Source organism: Trachemys scripta, chromosome 2, assembly GCF_013100865.1.
Source record: "Trachemys scripta elegans isolate TJP31775 chromosome 2, CAS_Tse_1.0, whole genome shotgun sequence".
NCBI classification, from domain to species: domain Eukaryota; kingdom Metazoa; phylum Chordata; order Testudines; family Emydidae; genus Trachemys; species Trachemys scripta.
Window position 1 is genome coordinate 88273308 of NC_048299.1, and position 14148 is coordinate 88287455.

Consider the following 14148-nt stretch of genomic DNA (forward strand, 5'->3'; position numbering starts at 1 on the left):
TGGGCTGGACGAGATAACCTCCCTTCTAGCCCTACATTCCTATGATGCTCTTAAAACAATTGGAAAATAGTGACGACACTAAGCTCTAACAACATGTGATATGTACCAACGTACTGAATGTCTCAGACCAGGACCCAGCACAGAGACACAGCCCTACTAGCATTAACGAATGACCTCCCCATGGCAATAGAGGCCATATCTTAATGCTTATACTACTCAACCTCTCTGTTGCCTTTGAGGAATTGGACCACAGAGTGCGGTTGACCCACCGGCACAGCATACCTGGCATGATGTGGTACTGCAGAGGCTCCAACTTCTCCTCTAACAGGACACAGTGACAGTGGATAATTTCTGTTCACCTCAGGGAGCCCTCAATAGTGGAGTCTCTTCAAGAATTACGAAATTCCTCCTTTCTCTTCAAGATACATCCAACTATTTCGAGTTGCGGGGATAGGCCAAGAGCTCTGCTGCCAACAACATGCCAAGGACATTCATTTGTGTATCATTTTCAACAGATGCAGCCATGGCCACCACAAGGATGTCACAATGCCTCCGGGAGAGCAGCAGCTACAGGAAGACCAGCCGGCTCAAACTCAACCCATGCAAGACCAAAGCGATGCTGGTTGGAAGGGCTGCTTTGGAAAACTAGCAAGACGCCAAACTCCCTTTCCATTGAAAAACTCTGCCCCATTTTAACAAAGGGTTGAGAAACCTCTAGGTCCTGTTCAACTTAGAACTAAGCACAGGTTATCAAGTAGTATGGATAGCAAAAAAGCCACCTTCTGCCATCAGCTAGCTAGGAAACTTCACTCTTTTCTCTCTTGGATGATCTACCCAAAGTGATTCATGCATTCACCTCCTCGACTGGATTACTGTAACTAGCTATTACTAAAGATGAAAGCAATGCAGAAGCTCCTACTTATGCAGAATGAGGGTACCTGTATCCTCAATAGGACAGGCTACTATGAACACAATGCCGCAGTTCTCAGATTCCTCCATGAATTCCTACTCTAGTTCCACTGCTGGTCCGAGGCCTCATTAGTGAGGATCAAAGCCACCAATAATTCAGGACCTAGCTACATCTGCAATTGAATCTCCATCTGCAATCCACAAAGACTGCTGTGCTCCTACAGGACAGTGCAATTAACAAACACCAAGATGAAACACATGAGAACAGGAGAGAAAGTGTTCTCAATCAAAGTGGCTGAATTTTATTTTTAATAAGTATCTTTGCCAACTGAACCAATATACCTACAGAATGATAGGCGGGAGTTAAAAGCTACTCTCAAATTTATAAACTTGAGAAACAGGATAGCATTTAGGATAGAAACATAGGATATAGTTTATCTCAAATGAGCGAGTTAAAAAGATCTCTTACCCATATTTACTTAAGAGACTAGTGCGCATTCCATACAGAGAGATCCACAAGTAAAAATCTGGATGATGTACTGTAAAGGAACAACAATCCCTTTCTAAGCAGTTGGTGTCTGGGAGAGATGCCACTAATGTTTCAACATCCTATGATGGTATGTTTTTAGTCCTCCAAAGGTTGCTAGGGTTTTAGAGGGAGAAAAAGCATCAGATCCTATTTCTAATTTAAAAAAAAAAAAAAAAAAAAAAAAGTGTAACCCTTCTGCCAGGTGGAGTCAGTAGCAAGGGCCGGGTTCAATATCTATTCTAGGTTTCAGAGTAGCAGGTTGTAGGGGTTCCTCTTAACAACAGAAAATAGAACCGTCTTGAGCTGCCACCCAGAAATCTGGGAAAACTAAACACCACCCCTGGGAGCCTCTAAGGGCTCGTCTACACTACCAAGTTTTGTTGACAAAACTTATGTCGACACCCAAAAGTCGACAAAACAAAAATTGCTAAAGGATGTTTACACTTGCTGCCTCTGTCAACAGATCATGTCCACATTGGGGACACCATCATCGACAGGGTGAGCAATGCACCGTGGGTATGTATCCCACAGTGCAGTGTTGTGGGAAGGAAGAGCTGATTGCTGTGCATCTTGGGATTCTCTCCAAGTTCTCCCACAGCCCCCTCAGTGCTGAGTGCAGCATCATGAGTAGCTCTGTGAGCTCTCCGTGCTGAGGAATGGCAAAGCAGCACAGCAGTCTGTCCCCCTCCCCCTGCAGCAGCAGTCGTCTGCCTGATGCTGTGTTCCTAGCGCAGGGCAGAACAGGAGCATTTCCATTATTTGCTCTTTGTTTGTTCCCCAAAGGGAGCAGCGCACAGATACTTCCCTGAGCTTTGAAAGGGGCGGGGTGCATGCCTGCAGAGCAGCAGAGATCAAAATACTGAGCAGAGCAATCAGGGGCAGGCATTGTGGGATAGTGGTGGAAGCCAGTTCTGTTGACAAAACAATCAGGAGTGTCTACACTGGCTCTTTGTCAATGGAAAAGGGAGGGAGGAAAAAAAACAAAAAAGTCTCTCAGGGGTGGAATTTTTTTGTCGCCAAAACTGGGCATTTTTCACGACAAAAGTCCCATTGTAGTGTGTACGCTCTTGCTGTTTTGTTGCCAAAAGGCAGTTTTTGGTGACAAAACTTGGTAGTGTAGGAAATGCCTAAGAAGCAATACTTCCCCTCTCGCAAGCACTGAGTCTGTGTACAACAAAATAAGAGAAACAAGGTGGGTGAGATAATATCTTTTATTGGACCAACTTCTGTTGGTGAGAGAGACAAGCTTTCAAGCTACCCAGAGCTCTTTCTCAGGTCTGGGAAAGGTACTCAGAGTGTCACAGCTGAATACAGATAGTTCAGCCTAAGTAGTCAGCACATATTCTAAGGGACCCTTCAAGGCACGACCTGTAAACACTCCTATGGTCATAGGTCAAAAAGGGAGGTTAGTGGGTTAAAGATTGTTGTAACCGACTAACCCTCTTTTTGTCTTCTGACTACAGGGGCATTAACACCTTTCACTCATACAATAAGGATAACAACATTTCATTACCCCTGCTTTGAAATACTGGAGTGATTTGTAACTGAAATCAGCCAAAAGCAATCATTTTGGCAAAGCAGCTCCGTCATGCTGATCACCTAGGCAAAGTAGACATATCTAAGCAAACATGATCTGCTCCTGAAGTCTTTTTCCCTCCATGCATTCCTAGATGTCAGGGAGAGCTCATTCAGACCCCGCTCACAATAGAAAAAAAATTTTTTTTTTAAATAAGAAAACTAAAACTTTTGCACAGACACTTATCAGTTCATCTTCATTGTCCTGCTGTCCTGTAGCTTCACACAGACAGGGCAGGAAATACGGAACAAGAACAAGATAGCTGAAGGGTATACTGGTAAACAGTTCTGTTTTAAAGATAGCTTTCGATACAAATGTTGTGGTTGGGGCTGTGCTCTTTAAATAGTTTTGTGGCTTTTAACTTTAACTGATGATACCCCGGTTGCAATCATTAAATTTGAAAACGTGAAAAAATGTTTGCAGGTCTTCAGATTTCTAATCATCTTATTGAAACAAAAAGAAAATGTAATTTGCTGACCACCACAACTAAATCATACTGATAAATTACCCCGCCTCCGCCTTGAACACAAGCTGCTGGGTTTATTATTAATTTTCTTTACAATCATCACACAGTGATATTTTTCACCAGTGTGCAGATCCTTCTGCTTCTAGTGGGAGCAAACATTCAGAATTTGCCATAAAAGTAATGCAGAACATTGCTGACATCACAGTCAAGAACAGCGCAAACAGTTCCAAGTCAGAGAAGTCTGATTCCAAGGCCTCTTTCTCTCTCAGGTCTCCTTCCTTTACTTCTCCAAGCATCCAAAGTGTTTAATATTCAGTATACATTCAGAGACAGGGATTGGTCCTGCTTTGAGCAGGGGGTTAGCCTAGATGACCTCCTGAGGTCCCTTCCAACCCTGATATTCTATGATTCTATTTCAACTTGAAGTAAATGTTTAGTGAGGTCATTAGCTTTCACAAGTTCAGATGAGAAATTTAATACTGTGATTGGTTATAGCACAAGAATGGGAATCAGGCGACCAGGGTTCTAATCTTGGCTTTCCCCCCACATTTGCTATGTAATGTTGAACAAATCCTCTAAATGCACTGTGTCTGAGTTTCCCTATCTGTAAAATGGGGATAATAGTGCATCACAGAGTTAAGAGGAATTCATCTGTGCTTTCAAAAGCACTTTAGCTCCTCAGATGGATGTCAGGGGATGGAAGCAAAATAATAAACTATTATTGTTATCGTTTGGAAAGTATGATTATTCCAATTGAGGAGTAAAGTGATTGTAAGCTTTAAATCCAGGATGATTACAATTTTATAGAAAAGGTTTCATAACCAAAACCTACCAGTAATTGGAGGAATAATTTTCTTATTAAATTTAAAAAAAAAAAAAAACTGTCTAGCCATCATTAGTAGCATTCATAATTTTTTTCATTATTGCCCTTTATCCTGTATGATCTTTACACTAGACTAGAACAGAAAATGAAATGACCTTTCTGGTTTGTCTAGTTTTAAAAAATACATAGCCTCATAGTTTTGTGGAAAACGAATATTCTTGTTTTGCACATGCCTTAGAAAATATCATCACCTTTTATTATTCTATTATACTTGCTACTTTTGAGTACAGATAGCACTTATCTGCAGCTCTAGAAGTACTTTACAACAGATAGGTGTTTACCTATTTTACATATGTATAAACTAAGGCAAAAGCTAAGTGATCATCCCATAGTGATACAGTCTTTTGTGGTATAGTAGGGAATAGAGTCATTTAAAACCATTATATGGCATTCACTCTTAATGCTACTCCTCTCTTTTCCTTGTAAACTGTTTGAAGAAAATGTGAAGGATTCAACTTCTTCAACCTGGTCTAATATTATAAAATATGCTGCCATAAGATACCACAGAAGCAGGGATAATTCAAGTGTTGCCCTTTTGCTCTGTTTAGTAACTGGATAACGAGCTTCAGTAAGAACATGTCTGTCTGTAGATTAAATTAAACCCTATACTACAGAATATAATATGGATAATATAGTTCCAAGATTTAAAACATTTAAGAATAATCACTTGGTTTCATCTGCTGAACCGACCTATGGGACAGTTAGCACAAGTGAAATAATGATAGCCATAATGTAAAATTACATATTTCAAATGTTACTATGTGCAGTGCAGCAGCATGCTATAAACAAGCAAAGGAAGTGGAGTAATATTTTAGTATTTCTTGCCAGGTTACAATATCTAACCCTAAACTATACAAAAAGGCTTTTAGACTAACATGTGCTCACCATAAGAACTGGACAAACTTGACTGTGGGCACTTCCTGTGGCTAATCTAGCGAATGGGTTTACTGGCAGGAAGATTCACAGAAAAAGCACATTTTAAGCAAATATTGGAGAGTGCTTGGAGAAGGGATTTTAACAACTCTCTAGCTCAGCCCCCAGAAGTCCGCATCATGACAGGAGCTCCATTAGCACTCTGCAGTACACAGGTATGTGAAGGCATTCTGTTGATATACAACAATAAGAATAGGAGGAAACTGCCCGGACATAGATGGGTTCCAAATAACTGTGTTTATTAACTATATCTGACCATACAAGGCCAAGCTACATTTATATACTGACACTCTGTCAGGGTTCTGTTGGATTCTCCAGTAGAAGAGAGGGAGGCACACAAGAGTACTCAAGGAGAGAGAGGCACTGACCAGAGAAGAGGCACTGCAGGGTTTAAATTTTGCAGAAGACCTTGCACAGGTCAGTTAGATCCCCGAGTGACTTGTATACACCATGCTTATTGGTAACCGCACAACCTTTGGGATGTGTGGACTCTAATCCTAATTACAAAAATGATTTCTTTCTATCCTTCTTTCATGGCCCCCAGCTGAGGCTGCTTTCTCCAATCAGCCCCGCTTTTCCTTCCCCACCACAGCCCTCTCCCCGGGCTGTTTTAAGCTTTTAAGGCAGGAGCGGGTGACCACCCCGCTACACACACCCCACCTCAAGATCCCCTCCACTGGGGGAGGGGTATATGTTCCTATCTCCCCAGCTTCCCTCTCAGCTGGGCCTGCAGGAGGTCTCTCTCCTGCCGCAGGTTTTCTATTAAGAGGAGCAACCTGCTTCCCTCTTCTGCAGGCTGGGTCTCCACCGTAGCCGGTCCCATTCCTGCATGGGTTCCCCTGTCCGTCTGGGTCCCCACCGTAGGTCATCCCGCTCCCGCGTGGGTTCCACTTTTTGTCTGGGGCCTTTCTGCCCCAGACAATCTCTCTTCTGGGCCCCTGGTCTTCCCCACCCCCCTCTTTTGGGGTAGTCTCAGACCAAGCCCTATCCTCTGGCCTCCCCCTCTTTCTCTGGGGCAAGGCCGTCTTTCACGGCCGCCCTTGTGGCACAGGAAGCACAGACAGTGCCTTCCTTTGGCCACCTCTGGGCGAGGCCTGGTCCTGTGAGTTCTGTGAGGGCACTCCCTCTTCTTGTGCCCTGGCTCCTCACAGGCCCAACAAGTTTGGAGCCCCCCTGTTAACTTCACAGGGGGCACTCGAGTCTCTCCATTATGTCCCGGGCGGAGCCTCTTTGAGATGGGGCACTCCCTTTTCAAGTGTCCCTGTCGCCCACAGGCGAAACAGTCTTTAGGCCCCAGCACTGGCCTCCAGCCCAAGGTGCCTGGCCCCCATTGAGGTCCAGGTGCCTTCCCCCGCAGCGGCTGAAGCAGCCCCGCCTGCTGCTCGGTGAGCCGGGCCACACAGGCTCTCCAATAATAGTCCCTCATTCCGTCCTGCGTCTCCACCTTCAGTTCCTTCACTCGATCTGGGCAACTGTCCCACAGTACTTGCCCTGGCCCCTTGTATCAGGGGTGGACCCATGTGCCAGCATTCTCCACCATGATGTAATGGGGCGGGACTCACCCCTGCGGTGCCTCCTGCTGGTCGTCTCAGGGAATTAGCGTTTCCAGCCTCCGGAGTGCCCTCTGCAGGCCAGTGTCCTGCTGCCACTGGCCCCCATGTCCCTCTCAGGACCTGGTGCCCCTTTTATCTGGGGTGCTGCCCCCTGGCAATACCTCCACACTCTGCCTCTGGGTCTCCCCTCTCTGGGGAACCCGCAACCCTCTAATCCCCACCTTGCCTCAGTCGTGGGCTACTGCTAGTCACCATCTAGACCCCGCTCACTGGGGCAGACTGCAGTGTAAAAGCCACTCATCATAGGCAAGGGAAGTTTGGACCTGCTGCCCCTGCCTACCCGTGGGCTACCCCCTGCAACCACAGTACCTAATTGGCCTTCCACTAGGCCGCAGCCTGAGGGGTTTCCGGGCTGGAGTTCCCCAGCTCCCTTGGCCTTCCCCCAGCCCTGCTGCACTCCAGGTACCTTCTCTCAGTTCCCTGCAGCCAGGTCCCTCCCTCTCAAAGCTAGAGAGAGTCTCTCTCTGGATTCTGGCCCCAGCCCTCTTTTAAGGGCCAGCTGGTCCCTCATAAAGCCAGCCTTGGCCTGATTGGGGCATGGCCCCCATTTGAGGCTGCTTTCCCCAATCAGCCCCGCTTTTCCTTCCCCGCCACAGCCCTCTCCCTGGGCTGTTTTGAGCCTTTTAAGGCAGGAGCAGGTGACCACCTCGCTACAATGATCTTATGTATATGAGACTGTGTGTGGCAATTGAAAATGTTTTACAAAAGGATTGCTTTGATAAGTTTTATTTGTACAAACCTGAAGCAACAGAATGGGCCAAATCCCCAAATTCTCCTTACCATACTCATATGAGTAATAACATAGAATTTAAATTCCACTGACTTAAAATCCCCCTCAATTTACTTATGGCAGCATTCAAATCAGACACAGATGGTTAAAAAAAAAAAAAAAAAAAAAGCAAATTCAACTTTACACTGCTTTACGCTTATTGACTCTGACAAAAGCCAAAGACCAGCAGGAATCCTGATGAGCTGTTTAACCAAGACTACAGAATGAAGACCAGCCACAAGAGCTACACAAAGCTCAGATCTCACGCAAGCACTGAATCAAATTTTAAATGGTGGCTTGCATCCCACGCTACAGATTAGAACTTGTTCACTCTCTCCCATGCACACTTTCACACACAATATTTTCCCCTTTCAATTACTTTGGATCCCTTTTTTATGCAGGTGCAATTGTTTTCAAACAGTTGTCTGTTATAATAATTGGAAATATTTAATGTATGTTAAAATATAATAAGACACTTAGAAATTTTACATCAGGTCATTGGATCAGGCAGAGTGAGTTTGTCAGACATCCGTTTGTGGTTTAGTGGTTGTTTGTGACGTTTCAGGAACCATAAACATTTGGTCTCAGTTCTTCAGTAGTAGTTGTTTGTACAGTGTTGAATTCCCAATGAACTCTGTGATTCTCCTGATAAATATCTGCATTCTTCTGCATAATGAATGTGAGGTAAGCACTTTTAATTGTATTTAACAGTGATACTGAAGTTAGGATCTCGTTCTCAGGAACGAGAAGACAAAGCAATTGAGCTGTCCTCTTAAACTCAAACAGAACACTTGAGCTTTGAACTGAATTTACCAGATTCTGCCAGGAGATAAAACTTAAAAAAAAAAAAAAAATCTACCAGAAAAATCTTTAGGATAAAGTTTTTAAAAAGTCACATTTGTATTTAGGCTGCAGTAGCTGAGGTGAATATTGTGCTCTGTGAAGTTTATGTAAGATAAGTACGATAATGTTAAGGGTTTACTTAGTGGTCAGGGATGCATATACAGGAACTCTGGCCTGCTTTTATGATAGCGTCTCCTGTGACCCAAGGGGTGGTGGAACAGTTTGTACAGTGAGGGTGCTCAAGCCATTGAACCAAACTGTAAACCCTGTATATGATGGAAACCACTTTACGCCACGGGCTGCTACTGCACCCCTAGTTCCAGCACCTATGTTGTGACCACCAAAACCTCTTAATGCTAGTTGGCAAGGTGGTTACAGGAATATCCTGATTCTGATGCATACATTCTGGTTCACCAAAAATATCATGCAAGGTCTTAAATTAAAAGCTGGTGTCACACTGGTCATCAATACCATTATGAAATGTATGTACAGATACTATGTAAGGAGCTATGTATATGTATAGAAAACATGTCCTTAGAGTCTGTATCAAGGTATTAGTCACCAGCAAAGGTAAAAAACAGGTTTTCTCTTAGACAAAAAATGTTTCTCTGTCCAGATCTAAATTAAGCATTGTAAGCTAACACAATGGATGTTTATTTACATATGAAGTCAAATGTTAATGAAGAGATGTGAAATCAACATGAAAAGAACACACAGGAAAAAGCAAGCCCTGCGGGGTTACCCTGTTTATGTAAAGACAATGGGCTTTGGGGTTATTTCTAGAAGGCAAGGAAGACACCCAGGCGCCCTTCGCTAAGGAAGAAAACAAGGGCTTCTGCATTCATGAAGGTGGGATCTCATTCTGTCTTGGTTGAAAATGCTGAAGAGAACTTTAGGTGAGAGAAAACTTCTTTAGACATGAGGTTAAGCTATTAGTTTAGTCTCTAGAATGTGTTTTATTATTTTGTTTTGTATGTAACCATTTGTTTCCAATATTCTTACTCACAGTTCCTTGTATCTCTGATCATAAATGTATTCTTGTTTTCACCATAAATATATATCTGAGTGCTGTAGCGTTAAGCAAAGAGCTGGTCCTGAGTTGAATCTTGCAATCTGGTGTGTGCTGTTCCCTTGGGAATAGTAGACCTGGTAATTCTGGGAGTGTTCAGGAGATGGGAGCTGAACATTGCACAGAACGCTCAGAGTATTCAGGGGCTGTGTGCGCCTGTCGCTACCTATATAGAACGCGTGAGGCCTGCAGAGGCCCAGGAGGCAGTGCTTGTATTGCCAGAGGCTGTTGGTTTCAGGGAGCTGACCCACAGCAAGCACAGACAATACTCCTTCATGCTAAGGGCAGATAGTGGTGAGGTGACTCACAACCCTAGGTAGCCCTGAGGAGCATCACATCTACACCCTAGAAATCCTTTCCCGCACTTAATACACATTTCTGAAAGGAAAATGCAAAACAAAAACATTATGAGTGGTGGTGGTGACCGGTCTCATCCTAAAGATGGCTGAAGAGCAAATATCCAAGTACCCAAAACCCGAGTGCCACTGCTACCCCATGTGCCACGTCATAACGTCACTTAGTTTAGGGGAACTCTCAAACAGGGGGCCTAGGGCAAACTGCCTATTTTGCTCCCCACCATTTCCCCACCGACTGTAGTCGTGTCTTTGATGATAATTACTTATGTATCTGCAACTAAGGAGTCTGGCTGGATTCTCAAATATCATTGCATGATTGTCTTTCAACGGTAGCCAAGATGGCTTGTTTCCATTTCATTTCAAGCTAGAAGGTTGAAGCTTTTTTTTCCTGTTGTGAACCCCACCAGTATAATTCAGGCCTTTGTCACGTCAAAACTAGACTTTTGTATTTAGGACTACCCAGGGCCGGTGCTTCCACTAGACAATGCTAGGCGGTCGCCTAGGGCGGCAGGATTTGGGGGGGGGGGTGGCATTTTGCCGCCCTCGGCGGAAATTCGGCGGCGGGGGTCCTTCTGCTCCGGGTCTTCGGCAGAAATTGGGCGGCGGGTCCCTCACTCGCTCCAGGACCCGCCGCCAAAGTGCCCCGAAGACCCGGAGCGGAAGGACCTCTGCCGCCGAAGACCCCAGGCCCCCTGAATGCTAAGAGGACGAGCACTGCCGCCTAAGGCGACAAAAAGCCTGGCACTACTCCTGAGACTACCTCTTAAAGCTAGTGAGGAATATGTCAGTCTCCTCGCTAAGAGGCGATTCTTACCACAAGCATTTTTAAGCAATGCTAATGTTCTACACTGGCTGCCTGCAGTTTGTGGATAGTTTAAGGTGTTGGTTCTGACATTTAAAGCCCCATATGGCTCAAGACCATCCCACCTGAGAGACTGTCTCTTTTCCTGGGATATTTTGCCACAATTAAGATCTACAGAGGCACTTGACCCAGAGCCCTCTCATTATAAAAGAGAAGGGACCAAAGAGGATATTCTCAGTGAGAACTCCTGTCCTTTGAAATACATGGCTGCCCCTTGGTCCAAAATAGCCTGAATCCGCTGACCTTCAGGGCATGCTCCAAGGCACATCTTTTTAAGAAGGCTGCTGAAGATGCACTGGTTGTTCAGGACTAATGTGTAGGGAAGTGGGATTTGTGTTTGTTTATTTTGCTTTGTCTTGCTGCACAGTTATTAGTATGATCATGTGCTGCAGGAGTGCTGTTTATTTTGCTATACTGACGTGATGCTTTCTTGGAGTTCCTAGGACTGTGAGTCACCTTGTTACCCCCTGCCTGCCAGCATGAAGGGGTCTTTCTTGTGGTTGCTGTGAGCCAGCTCCCTACCCCAATCAGCCTCACTGCCACTCAAGCACTCTCCTCAGAACTCTGCCAGCCCTTCCTTTGCCTTGCAGGGAACACACGGTATACCCCATCCCACAGTCCCTGTAGCAGGGCCGGCTCCAGACACCAGGCACCCAAGCACATGCTTGGGGCGGCACCTGGTAAGGGGCGGCAGGGGGAGCGCGGCGCGGCATTCTGTGGGGGGGCGCTCCGGCGGCGCGGTGCTGGGGGGGCGGGCTCCGGTTGCACGGGGCTTGGTGGGGGTGCGGCGCGGGCACGGCACTGGAGGGGGGTTCTGGCGGCGCTCGGCAGGGGGCGGGGGCGGGCTCTGGCAGCGCGGCGCTGGGGCGGCGCGGGGGTGCGGGCGGGGGGCGGGGCGGGGGGGGGGCGGGCTCCCGCTCTCGGGGGGCAGCGCGGCTCTCTGCGCTTTTTTTTTGCTGTTGGGGGCAGCAAAAAAGCTAGAGCCGGCCCTGCCCTGTAGCAGTGGCTCTTGCAAGGTCCAGCTGCTATCACTGGACACACAGAAATAACCAGCATGCATGGAGTGGAAACTACAGGAGCAAGTATAAATACATGAAAAGATGTGATTTGCCTTACCAAGTATGAGGTCAGTCTAATGAGACAATTCAATAGACAGCAGGATACCAAGGGAGGAAAAATAACTTTTGAAGTGGTAATGAGAGTGGCCCATTTCAGACAGTTGACAAGAAGGTGTGAGTAACAACAGGTGGAAATTAGTACTGGGGAAATTAGGTTTAGGTTTTGTAATGACCCAACCACTCCCAGTCTTTATGATGGTGTCTAGGTTCCAAATTAATTCCAGTTCTGCAGTTTCACATTGGAGTCTGTTTTTGAAGTTTTTCGTTGAAGAATTGCTACTTTCGATCTGCTATTGAGTGACTAGGGAGATTGAAATGTTCACCTCCTGGTTTTTGAATGTTATGATTCCTGATATCAGATTTGTGTCCATTTATTCTTTTGTTTAGAGACTGTCCGGTTTGGCTAACGTACACTGCAGAGGGGCATTGCTGCTCCTGTATTTTCCACTCCATGCATCTAATGAAGTGGGTTCTAGCCTACAAAAGCTTATACCCAAATAAATTTGTTAGTCTCAGGTGCTACAAGGACTCCTCGTTGTCTTGCTGATACAGATTAACGCAACTACCACTCTGAAACCTGTCAGAAATAACCACGTTCACTGTCCCCACAGGAAACACTATACACATAGCTTATTAGGTTCAACTGAGAATTCACACTTGGCTTAATACCCTAGCATTGTGATGCATTTATAATAAAAACAAGGGTAAGTTTATTAACACAGACCAGAGAGTCAGCTTCAGCTAATTAGTGAGTAAACATATTGGAAACAGAATGGTTACAAACAAAACAAAACCTAAACCACAGTCCTAAGTCTACACTTATTAATGACTACCTTTCCTATTTAATACAGAAGATTTTCTCCCAAGGATTCAGTTTTTGACAGAGCTGCTGGTTTCCAGTCAAACCAGGATGCAAGTTTTCATGAATACCCTATGCCCTTAAGGGTATTTCCTCAGTAAATGGATACCAAAATGGCTTTTTGTTCCTCCTTATATTTCCCCAAACTCATTGATTTGACCCCAGTGACAATATGACCTCTTGTGTTTCCCTTCCTGGTGTGCTCTTACAAGTTGTCTTCACATCCACATGTTGACTTGAAATGGAAATGTAGCTCCAGTTGTGTCTGGCTTACAATATTTAATCTACATATGAATCCAGGAAGATGTATGAATATACAACCCTTTGTCAAAACCAGATTTTCACCTCTGCTGGGGAATAACACCTTGATACAAAGCATAAGGTCATATTTTCAGCATATAGACATAACTTTTAATATAATCAGTACATACATTTCACAACAGTATAAATGACCATCATGATCCTGGCTTTCATTTAAGATCTTACCTGATATTCTTTATACATAAATACTATCACAGCAATGTGTTAGGTATAGTGAGTTTGTCAGGCCTGGTAGAAGTTGCAATTACTGAACAGGGACCCTTTTGCCAGCTGGCATTGAGGGATTCTTAGGGTCACAACTGAATTACTGTATTTTAAAATAAGTTGTCAGAGGCACCTAGACTCTCATAAAAGCGCCTGTCATTTTGCAAGTGTAAAGAAAGAAAAATATAAACTGATGAAATACTTAGCATTCAAAAGTGACATAGGTTACTCAATCTGGGAAACATCTTGTTCTTTCATTTGCCATTGATAAGGTCATATAAAATATTAATTAAGAACTAGGCTCTTGCTGGAAACAAGACTTTCTTGCGCGGGGCGGGGCACAGAGGGAATCAATCCATTGTTGGATTTTAGCTCAGCAGCTAAGACTATTTTGGGGCTGTACGAGGGGTATCAGTGTTGCAATTGTCATTTTTGTTATGGAGTATCTGAGAGAGGGAATTAATTGGGAGGAAATGAAGAGACTGCCGGTGTCAAGAGATGGTTTCTTGAGCATGGATCTGAAAATCACTTTAAGAAAAGCTGGCATTATGCCCTTCTGTAGGGAAGTATTGTATTCTCTCTGCTATCCATCAACTGCCATGAACAGCAGGGATTTAACTCATATGGCAGCATGAACATCTCTTTCTGTCAGTGCTTCTAGCTGAAGATGAAGCAGAGAAGATGTTGCAGTGCTCCACCCCTAGCCTCAGACACAACTTCACAACCACAGATGCAGACAGCTAAGGCCTTGGCTACACTGGCGGTGTACAGCGCTGCAACTTGCTGTGCTCAGGAGTGTGAAGAAACACCCCCCTGAGTGCAGCGAGTACAGCGCTGT

The 14148-nt window shown here is 44.9% G+C and overlaps 1 protein-coding gene across 1 annotated transcript in view; it reads left to right on the forward strand.

The window, feature by feature from the left end:
- The first annotated feature begins 8276 nt into the window (after positions 1-8276).
- GPR141 (G protein-coupled receptor 141) overlaps positions 8277-14148 on the forward strand; it is a 40612-nt gene continuing 34740 nt past the window's right edge. Inside the window, exon 1 of the mRNA XM_034761215.1 lies at positions 8277-8362. The gene's annotated coding sequence lies outside the window, so the exon portion shown is untranslated. The remainder of the gene's footprint in view (positions 8363-14148) is intronic.